The 12,096-nt window shown below is 39.6% G+C and overlaps 1 protein-coding gene across 1 annotated transcript in view; it reads left to right on the plus strand.

The window, feature by feature from the left end:
* The window catches only part of LOC124605394 (phosphatidylinositol 4,5-bisphosphate 3-kinase catalytic subunit delta isoform), a 158,073-nt gene that overhangs the window by 118,822 nt on the left and 27,155 nt on the right, over positions 1-12,096 (plus strand). The window lies entirely within an intron of this gene.

The raw sequence follows: 12,096 nt of genomic DNA on the forward strand, positions 1-12,096 counted from the left end.
GTACCACAGTATTGTCCCCCCCCCCCCCTCCCCCCCCCCCCCCTCCCCCACACACACAGAGAAAATTACATTGTTTCATTGTTGTGCCAAGTCACTTAATGATAGAAATACTGATACTGTACGTCCAAGTTCTCATTTGTTAGTATTTGGTTTTCTTAGCTTTGTGTAGTTTTGGACATTACTGGGATTTGTTCTCTGTGTTGTCAGTACCCTGGATATTACTTTGTAATACCGTACTCTTGCTTCTCTGTGAGGATGTGGCCAATGTGTCTGAGCTTTCATTATTTTGAAAGAGTCCAGTATAAACAAATTCGCTATTACCATTGGGTTATTGTTGCACACTTGTATGTTGCTTGGTTAACCACACTAGAATATTGATTAGCTAAAGTATTGAACAGATGAAACTTATGATAAGTCTTGTCTAAAACTTACATTTTGGACATGTATAATGTTACTTGGGTCAGTTCTACTATTATGATAATGTGATTCATGTTGTGGGCTTTTATGGTTTCTTCAAATTATCCACGGTGAGTCGTGAGATGTTCCTTCAGTAATGACGTGACAGATACTTTTCTCACTGCTTAACATAGTCTCAATTTCCAGTGACTTGTATTCTTGTGGAATTTGAGATCTTCAGAAGAAAAAAGTCTACTTGTCAGCTCTTGATTAAGTTCACTTTGCTGTACTCATATTCTTGACTCAAGCTCTTTCTTGCCACTTGCAGTACCTGCAGACACACTTGAAGACAACAACAAATCCATTTGCAGCTTCTTCTCAGATAAACTCAATTATTATTGCTATTAACTCTCCAGTTTGCACACATCTATCATTATGAAGTCCAAACCTACATTCTGTGTGGCAAGATTGAAAGCACTACTGCTGTCTGTAAATTATACCAGTAGTAGTTAAAGTATTCCAAAGTGACTAGTTATGTAAAGTGCCTGGCATTTATAAGATGGGGCAAATGCCTAGGATGAATGCCTAGGCAAATGCCCAAAATTCATAAATGTTTTACACATTTTAAAGATTAATTGATCAGAGGTGCTAGTAAAAAAATTTTAGGCTGATACTTTGTATTGGAAAACATGTTTTGCAAAACTGCTTCTTTAGTGGTTGGGTAACCAAGTTGAAAAAGATGCTGAAGAGTTTATATGAATATAATAGAGGGAAACATTCCACTTGGGAAAAATATATCTAAAAACAAAGATGATGTAACTTACCAAACGAAAGCGTTGGCATGTTGATAGACACACCAACTGCTAACTCCATTCGGCGATGGTATGCGCAGTTTAAAGCTTCTGGATGCCTCTGTAAGGGGAAATCAACGGGTCGGCCTGCAGTGAGCAAAGAAACGGTTGAACGCGTGCGGGCAAGTTTCACGCGTAGCCCGCGGAAGTCGGCGAATAAAGCAAGCAGGGAGCTTAATGTACCACAACCGACGGTTTGGAAAATCTTACGGAAAAGGGTAAAGCAGAAGCATTTCTTAAACAGGAGATTGGAAAATCGATGGATCGGTCGTGGTGGAGATCATGATCAACAATTCATGTCATGGCGTCCACGCTCTCCCGAGTTAACCCCATGCGATTTCATTCTGTGGGGTTATGTGAAAGATTCAGTGTTTAAACCTCCTCTACCAAGAAACATGCCAGAATTGCGAGCTCGAATCAACGATGCTTTCGAACTCATTGATGGGGACATGCTGCGCCGACTGTGGGAGGAACTTGATTATCGGCTTGATGTCTGCCGAATCACTAAAGGGGCACATCTCAAACATTTGTGAATGCCTAAAAAAACTTGTTGTTGTATGTGTGTGCAAAGCATTGTGAAAATATCTCAAGTATTGAAGTTATGGTAGAGTGTGAAATCGCTTCAATCATTTGTAATAACCCTGTATAAGGAAGTGGCATCAATGGTTACAAGAATGGTTTCCGGGGTAACAGATTGAGTAAGGATTCCAGGCGTTCGAGGAAGTGGTTGGTGTCTTTGATGAAGGATGGGAGACTGCATGTAATGGGTTGAAGGTGTTGATCTACATAGGCAGAGATACGTTCTGTGGGGGCTTGGTAACCAGTTACAATGGGGTGGCCGGGATGATTGGGTTTGTGAATTTTAAGAAGTAGGTAGAAGGTAGGGGTGCGGGGTGTTGGTGGGGTCAGGAGGTTTATGGAGTCAAGTGAAAGGTTTTGTAGGGGCCCCAAGGATTCCTTGAAGCTCTGCCTGGACATCAGGAATGGGATTACCTTGGCAAACTTTGTATGTAGTGTTGTCTGAAAGCTGATGCAGTCCCTCAACCACATACTCCCGACGATCAAGTACCATGGTCGTGGAACCCTTGTCCGCTGGAAGAATGACGATTGATCGGTCAGCCTTCAGATCATGGATAGCCTGGGCTTCAGCAGTGGTGATGTTGGGAGTAGGATTAAGGTTTTTAAGAAGGATGGAGAGGCAAGGCTGGAAGTGAGAAATTCCTGGAAGGTTTGGAGAGGGTGATTTTGAGGAAGAGGAGGTGGGTCCCGCTGTGACGGAGGACGGAACTGTTCCAGGCAGGGTTCAATTTGGATAGTGTCTTGGGGAGTTGGATCATTAGGAGTAGTATTAGGATTTTTTTTTTGGCAAAGTGATATTTCCAGCAGAGAGTATGAGTGTAGGACAGTAAATCTTTGACGAGGGCTGTTTGGTTGAATCTGGGAGTAGGGCTGAAGGTGAGGCCTTTGGATAGGACAGAGGTTTCGGATTGGGAGAGAGGTCTGGAGAAAAGGTTAACTACTGAATTGGGGTGTTGTGGTTCCAGATTGTGTTGATTAGAATTTTGAGGTTTTGGGGGAAGTGGAGCTGGAAGTGGGAGATTGAGTAGATAGGAGAGACTGGGTCTGTTTCCAATGAGAGGAGGTTGAGGTTTGCTGGAAAGGTTGTGGAGGGCGAGTGAGTTGCCTTTCCGGAGGTGGGAAACCAGGAGATTGGATAGTTTTTTGAGGTGGAGGGTGGCATGCTGTTCTAATTTGCGGTTGGCCTGTAGGAGGATGCTCTGAACAGCCGGTGTGGATGTGGGAGAGGAAAGATTGAGGACTTTTATTAAGGATAGGAGTTGACGGGTGTGTTCATTGGCTGAGTTGATGTGTAGGTAAAGGATTAGGTGGGTGAGGGCAATGGATTGTTCAGTTTGGAACTGGTATAAGGACTGATGGAAAGAAGGGTTACAGCCAGAGATGGGAACTTTAAGTGTGAGGCCTTTGGGGGTAATGCCAAGTGGCAGACGAGCCTGAGTAAATAAAATATGGGAGCGTAATTTGGCTAGGGCGAAGGCATGTTTGCGGAGGGAATGTAAATAAAAATTTATGGGGTCGTCGTGGGGATGTTGTGAGGGTGACATGGTATTAGAAGGTGGAAAGTGCAACATGAGGCTGAAATGAAAATGAAAATAGAAATATATGGGGAGAGATAAAGGTGAACTGGAAAGCAACTGGAGACCTGGTGTGAAAAAAGTCGAAAAAGTGTTGGTTAAAGCTAGGCTATGTTGATCCTGTGGTGAACTTGGGTTGGTAAACAACGATGTGCACGAAGGTTAGGTGGTTGTGTTGCCTCCAAAACACGTTAAAGGGAAAATTTCGAAAAAACTGCATGTAAATGTATTAAAAGGAGTGGTATTGTGGTGGCAGATTATGAAAATAAGGCTAACAATTGTCTGACGAAGAAATAATGACATTAAAACCTGTGGGAAGTGGCTAAAAATGATCAGTGATGTGGGAAAAACGGAGATGGAAATAAAGTGAAAGTTGTTAGAACTAGCTGAAATGGTTGTTTAATAGGTGAAAGGAACTGTTTGTGAACTGAAAACGGTGGATTTTGTAGCCGCAGTAGTGTTGAAAGCGGAAAAAAATTTTTTGGTTATGGTTTGGAAGTGGGTTACATATTATTGAGTATATATAGGTGGGATAAAATTGTATGGTAGATTACGGTAAAAAGGAGAAGGTAAATACAAAGTGAAACTACTTGCAAAAACAGAGAGAGAAAGAAAGATGACAGAAAAGATTTCGAAATGCAACAGTGACAATAACAAACGTAATTGTTGGGTTCATATTAATGTTATGAATATAATAGAGGGAAACGTTCCACATGGGAAAAATATATCTAAAAACAAAGATGATGTAACTTACCAAACGAAAGCGTTGGCATATTGATAGACACACAAACAAATACAAACACACACACAAAATTCAAGCTTTCGCAACCAACGATTGCTTCATCAGGAAAGAGGGAAGGAGAGGGAAAGACGAAAGGAAGTGGGTTTTAAGGGAGGGGGTAAGGAGTCATTCCAATCCCGGGAGCGGAAAGACTTACCTTAGGGGGGTACTCAGCATTGCGGCTGTTGCTTTTAGTTATTACAAACTCAAGAGAAAGTGGTTCAGGCTTTGAAACTGTGGTGTTAGTAATGGATCCGTTTTTGAAATTGCTCCAGCCATCACTCTACAGGTGATATCTGTAGAACTTCAAATAAGACAAAGACGAGCTTAATTTGCTTCTCACTCAACCTCATAGACTTGAGTGGCTCAGTCAGTCAGTCAGACAGACCAGTGTTGCCAATTCCAGTTAAGTAAATAACTAACAGAGTTGCAAGAATTACCTGAAATCACCAGCCACTCACTCAAAATTCAGGTATTGTTTGCAATAATAGCAATAGCACTAATATTTACTTAGACTAACTGGAATTATGGTAAAAATAGTTTCGCCATAATGATTTTAATTAGGGATGTGTCATGTACTGACTCCAGTTCCATGATACCAAGAATCGACAATTCCCTAGGAATCAAACAGTATCGGAATTATCTAGAGTATTGATTCTTTGTTATTAAATCTTTTTTACATTAGTCTTCTCATTTTATCTTCACAGCAGTGTAGCCATACAAAAGTAGGTAAAGAAAGGAGCAGAATAGAAAAGTGTAGTCTGTCTGAAGTGTCGTTACATCTAACAGTGAAGCATTTTTTTTCCCCACTGAAAACAGTTTAACATTTAAGAGTACATTTATCATCAATAAACACGTCACCTGTTTAATACATTCAGTAATAATTATGTTTTTAAAAAAACTTTAAAAAGCATTTTTCTTTCTATAAATTTTCAAAGTTTGGGCACGTAGATCTGCTTTGGGCAAATTCCCAAGCAAATACCCATTTATTATTCCTGCCCACTGGGCATTTGCCGTCCTCATCACTAAAAATGATACATGTGATAATGTCATTTGCCTCCGAGAGCTTCTAATAATTATTCGTTAGAATGGAACCCACTTCTTATCTGCTTACGCTCTAAAATTACATCTCCTTTTATTGTTTAGTTATTCTATTGTCTTTTGTGAACTTTTCATCACAGGCTACAAGAAAAAGTAGCTTCTGATAATGAAAATATAATACGTAGTTCTTCCAATGCATGCAAGTAGTTTGAGGAAGTTGTGGTTAACCATTTTATTTATTTATATATTTAACCTGATCTGAATAGGGCCATCAGGCCACCTCTTGGATTGGACCAGAGTTTCACACATACAGTACCATTTTTACATCATAGTTATCTAAGAAATAACAATTTTAATAAGACAAATAGTATTAAGGTGATTTGAATGTCTATAGAGACGCAATGTGGTTAAAAAATACTAACTAAAAACTAATGAAGTTAATAATAGCAGTACTTCTGCTACTGCTGCTGCTGTCACTAGTAATGACAACAGTGATGATGAAGATGATGATGATGAAAATAGTAATAGATACAAAATGAATTTAGGTGTTTCTGATTAGCAAATTCTGGGGAAATGTAATTTACGGAGATTGCACCAGCTAAGAATATTGGGAAATGAAGAAGACATGGTTGGAAAGAAGGATGTTTAGGGGTAATGAGTGCGTGCAGGGACAATTTTATTCATTAGTGTTGGTTAGGGGTATGTAATTAACTGTCTTGTGAAGTTGGGAGATGTTATTCAGTTCTGTAATATAATGTGAGAGGTTATTCCAGAGTCCGGTTCGTGCTGCTGAAACGACTTTGAGAAAGCCTGTAGATGCATACAAGAAAGCATGTTGTTGTTGTTGTTGTTGTTGTTGTTGTTGTGGTCTTCAATCCAGAGACTGCTTTGATGCAGCTCTCCATGCTGCTCTATCCTGTAGAAGCTTCTTTATCTCCAAGTAACTATTGCACCCTACATCCTTCTGAATCCACTTAGTGTATTCATCTGTTGGTATCCCTCTATGATTTTTACCCTCCATGCTGCTCTCCAATACTAAATTGGTGATCCCTTGATGCCTCAGAACGTGTCTTGCCAACTAATCCCTTCTTCTAGTCAAGTTGTGCCACAAATTCCTCTTCTCCCCAGTTCTGTTCAGTACCTCCTCATTAGTTACATGATCTACCCATCTAATCTTCAGCACTCTTCTGTAGCGCCACATTTCGAAAGCTTCTATTTTGTCCTTATCTAAACTATTTATCATCTATGTTTCACTTCCATACATGGCTACAATCCATACAAATTCTTTTAGAAAAGACTTCCTGACACTGAAATCTAAATTCATTGTTAACAAATTTCTCTTCTTCAGAAACACTTTTCTTGTCATTGCCAATCTACATTTTATACCCTCCCTACTCCAACCATTATCAGTTATTGTGCTCCCCAAATAGCAAAACTCATTTACTACTTTAAGTGTCTCGTTTCCTAATCTAATTCCCCCAACATCACTTTATTTAATTAGACTACATTCCATTATCCTTATTTTGCTTTTGTTGATATTCATGTTATATCCTCCTTTCAAGACACTGCCCATTCTATTCAACTGCTCTCCCAGATCCTTTGCTGTCTCTGACAGAATTAAAATGTCGTCGGCATACTTCAAAGTTTTTATTTCTTCTCCATGGATTTTAGTTCCTACTCCAAATTTTTCTTTTGTTTCCTTTACTGATTGCTCAATATACAGATTGAATAACATCGGGGATAGGCTGCAACCATGTCTCACTCCCTTCTCAACCACTGCTTCTCTTGCATGCCCCTCGACTCTTATAACTGATATCTGGTTTCTGTTCAAATTGTAAATAGCCTTTCGCTTCCTGTTTTTGACCCCTGCCGCCTTCAATATTTGAAAGGTATCATTCCAGTCAACATTGTCAAAAGCTTTCTCTAAGTCTACAAATGCTAGAAATGAAGGTTTGCCTTTCCTTAATATATCTTCTAAGATAAGTCGAAGGGTCAGTATTGGCTCACATGTTCTAACATTTCTATGGAACCCGAACTGATCTTCCCCAAGGTCAGCTTCTACCAGTTTTTCCATTCGTCTGTAAAGAATTCGTGTCAGTATTTTGCAGCCGTGACTTATTAAGCCGATAGTTCGGTAATTTTCACATCTGTCAACACCTGCTTTCTTTGGGACTAGAATTATTATATTCTTCTTGAAGTCTGAGGGTATTTCACTTGTCTCGTACTTCTTGCTCACGAAATGGTAGAGTTTTGTCAGGGCTGGCTCTCCCAAGGCTATCAGTAGTTCTAATGGAATGTTGTCTATTCCTGGGGCCTATCTTTGCTTAGGTCTTTCAGTGCTCTGTCAAACTCTTCACGCAGTATCGTATCTCCCATTTCATCTTCATCTACATCCTCTTCCATTTCCATAATATTGTCCTCAAGTATATCACCCTTGTATAGATCCTCTATATACTCCTTCCACCTTTCTGCTTTCCCTTCTTTGCTTAGAACTGGTTTTCCATCTGAGCTCTTGATATTCATACAAATGGTTCTCTCTTCTCCAAAGGTCTCTTTAATTTTCCTGTAGGCAGTATCTATCTTACCCCTAGTGAGATAAACCTCTATATCCTTACATTTGTCCTTTAGCCATACCTGCTTAGCCATTTTGCACTTCCTGTCAATCTCATTTTTGAGACATTCCTTTTTGCCTTCTTCATTTACTGCATTTTTATATTTTCTCCTTTCATCAATTAAATTCAATATTTCTTCTGTCACCCAAGGATTTCTACTAGCCCTCGTCTTTTTACCTACTTGATCCTCTGCTGCCTTCACTATTTCATCGCCGGCCGAAGTGGCCGTGCGGTTAAAGGCGCTGCAGTCTGGAACCGCAAGACCGCTACGGTCGCAGGTTCGAATCCTGCCTCGGGCATGGATGTTTGTGATGTCCTTAGGTTAGTTAGGTTTAACTAGTTCTAAGTTCTAGGGGACTAATGACCTCAGCAGTTGAGTCCCATAGTGCTCAGAGCCATTTGAACCACTATTTCATCCCTCAAAGCTACCCATTCTTCTTCTACTGTATTTCTTTCCCCCATCTGTGAATTGTTCCCTTACGCTCTCCCTGAAACTCTGTACAACCTCTGGTTTAGTCAGTTTATCCAGGTCCCATCTCCTTAAATTCCCACCTTTATGCAGTTTCTTCAGTTTTAATCTGCAGTTCATAACCAATAGATTGTGGTCAGAGTTCACATCTGCCCCTGGAAATGTCTTGCAATTTAAAACCTGGTTCCTAAATCTCTGTCTTACCATTATATAATCTATCTGATATCTTTTAGTATCTCCAGGGTTCTTCCATGTATACAACCTTCTTTTATGATTCTTGAACCAAGTGTTAGCTATGATTAAGTTGTGCTCTGTGCAAAATTCTACCAGGTGGCTTCTTCTTTCATTTCTTAGCCCCAATCCATATTCCCCTTCTACGTTTCCTTCTGTCCTTTTTCCTACTACCGAATTCCAGTCACCCATGACTATTAAATTTTCGTCTCCCTTCACTATCTGAATAATTTCTTTTATCTCATCGTACATTTCTTCAATTTCTTCGTCATCTGCAGAGCTAGTTGGCATATAAACTTGTACTACTGTAGTAGGTGTGGGCTTCCTGTCTATCTTGGCCACAATAATGCATTCACTATGCTGTTTGTAGTAGCTTACCCGGATTCCTATTTTTTTTATTCATTATTAAACCTACTCCTGCATTACCCGTATTTGACTTTGTATTTATAACCCTGTATTCGCCTGACCAAAAGTCTTGTTCCTCCTGCCACAGAACTTCACTAATTCCCACTATATCTAACTGTAATCTATCCACTTCCCTTTTTAAATTTTCTAACCTACCTGCGCGATTAAGGGATCTAACGTTCCACGCTTCGATCCGAATGGGGGACTATTTTACCTCCGGAATATTTTACCCTAGAGGACGCCATCATCATTAACCATACAGTAAAACTGCATGCCCTCGGGAAAAATTATGGCTGTAGTTTCCCCTTGCTTTCAACCATTCACAGTACCAGCACAGCAAGGCCGTTTTGGTTAGTGTTACAAGGCCAGATCAGTCAATCATCCAGACAGTTGCCCCTGCAACTACTGAAAAGGCTGCTGCCCCTCTTCAGGAACCACGCGTTTGTCTGGCCTCTCAAAAGATACCCTTCCGTTGTGGTTGCACACACTGTACGGCTATCTGTATCGCTGAGGCACGCAAGCCTCCCCACCAACAGCAAAGTCCATTGTTCCTCAACTACAATCTGCATAACACATGTCAGTGCAACTCCACGATTTTAGGCAGCAGTCGTATGATGTCATGACACAGCTGTTGGGTAGATCCATGTAAACAGTTTGACTTGCTGAGCTAGTTTAAGTTTGAAACTACTATTTGAGTCTTTATAGCTTCTGTTGATGTCTCCAACATTAGAAGACAAAACAATGAGCAGAGAAACATGCCTTACGCTACAGTCTAATACCTGTGGAATGAAATTGCCAAAAATGTTAGTATATTTTCCATGAAAAAGCTGTAGCTCTGTTTTGTGCTGCTTGGTTTTGGTGATCTCGGGATTAACAAAACATTAAAACTGACTATGCTACCTAAGTTTTTTTTCCTAAAATACAGAAAAAAGTAAGAGTTTTGGGTGCTAAAATAGCAATTCTGTGCAGAGAAATCTACTTCATGTGTGTATATTACAGAACTCTTTAGAAACACACAGATGTTCTAGTTGCAGAACATATAAGAATTTGTAAAATGTAATGAGGCTTTATCATTACACTACCAGTAGTCTTAAGAAACAAGTATATACCTGAACAGTTGTTGCATAGCACCTACAGTGTACTCCCAATTATTTGAGAGGGATGGATGGAAGGATGGATGTGGATGGATGGAACTAAATGCTGATTGTGGTACTGGAATGCGGACTATTTTAGATATTACAAGGAATAAGCAAGAAATACAGGATTTTGTCAAGAATTCTGTTTCTAGTTCTGGGCTATCTGCACCAAAAAACATGAAGAATTTTTTTTATTTAATAAAATTGCAGCCAAATACACATATACAGTTACTTTGCTTAAAAATGTTAAGGCAAAACATGAAGAAATCTACATTTTATAAATCTGGCTATGGGTTTAAATGGTTTTTAAGATGTCGAAGAAGGAAACTTGAATAAGTGGTTGAAGATCGATGCATCTGAACTCAATTTCCAGTACATGAGTGTCGCCAAAATTGTGACTACTGCTTCACAACAACACAAAGAAGAGGGCAGTGAATGTGAAAGTGGGGATGAAGATAATGACATTATCGCTGCAAGAAAAATTCACAATCCTGCACAAAAAAATGTCATCACAGAATATTTTAAGCAATAAGCAGACCTATAGTACCTATGCACAGAATTTGGACAAAATATCAAACAAATAATACATGTTTGAAAATACCACAATTGCCTGTGTTTTTGATTATTTGTGCATCTTCTCCCCCACATTATCCCAAATAACTGGGAGTATACTACACTTGTGGAGCAGTACAACCAGAGTGTTTTTGATAATTAATTTCTTCTCCTCTCCTCTTCTTTTAATTCTACTCACAAATAAGGAATAGTTTATTGCAGACACAAATAGTATCAGGTATAAAAAATTATTTTTTGTTCCAGGATTTACTTACACTCGGTACAAGAACAGGTCCTTCAATGTCCCTGCTAAATGAATCATGGCACTGTGCTTCCCTCATCATCAAACATGCATTTTGACTTGTTGAGGTGTACAGTAAATCCTTTCAAACTTCTTTTCACTGTGTGAAATAAGTGTAATTACTGGTAATCTCGAAAAGGGATATGTGAAAGATTTATACTGGGTGAGCGAAATAAAACTGGCCTGACTGTGTGCGCTTTTGCTCCATCTGTACATGTTTTCCACAGCCATTCAACTTATGTGATTATGGCCTAATAATCTTCACGACCCATATAGCATTAATAATTTGGTGCAATAATCATTGTGATTCAGACATGATACATTGCATATGAAACACGAGTCATGAGATTATGCAACATAACTTCAGAGTATTGCTGGGGATGTTCTGATCAATAACATTGCTTGTTTGGTGACTTTACATACACTGGCAAGCTGAACCAGACCTCATCTGAAGGATCCATCTGAGGATCCAAAAGTCATGACTCCACTTCAGTCAGAAACCACCGACAGAACTCAGTATGGAAAATGAAATTACAATGAAATCCGGATCTTTAGCTGCTGATAGGTGTTGATAAATATCAACGGTGACAGTTGAAAATGCGTGCCCCGACTGTGGCAGACGCTCCATCTGACTGAGCCACTGAGGACACAGAGGATAGTGCAACTACAGGGCCTTATCCGTGGCATGCTCCCCGTGAGACCCACACTTTCCAACTTTCTGTCCAAACACTACATTTGTAGTGCCCCTGCCCACCATACTCATTACTCGCGGCAGTCACTCTATCAATTTCCGTAAAAGTTTGGGCAATGTGAGTGCATCCGCACTGAAGATGATACCATCTTCATACAATATGAAAAAGTTAATTTGGACCCTTTAAGTCATGCGTGTTGCACATAGATTAGCACAGTGTACACATATGTTTTGTAAGAAAAATATACCACTTTTGCTACAAATGGATTTAAATTTGGACATAGATAGTAGTCAAACTGGTATTTATTACTGATAAGTATAACGTATGGTTGGCTGTTTGGTCATGAAGCCAGGCCAATAAAAATAAATAAATCTCATGCACAACTGCAAGTTTGTAAGGATACAGACGCAGGTTGTCTTTGTCGCTCAAGCAATGTTGTGGGGTGTTCAAAATCTTTTACAGTAGTTACGGATTTT

The sequence above is a fragment of the Schistocerca americana genome, chromosome 3, assembly GCF_021461395.2.
Source record: "Schistocerca americana isolate TAMUIC-IGC-003095 chromosome 3, iqSchAmer2.1, whole genome shotgun sequence".
NCBI lineage: Eukaryota > Metazoa > Arthropoda > Insecta > Orthoptera > Acrididae > Schistocerca > Schistocerca americana.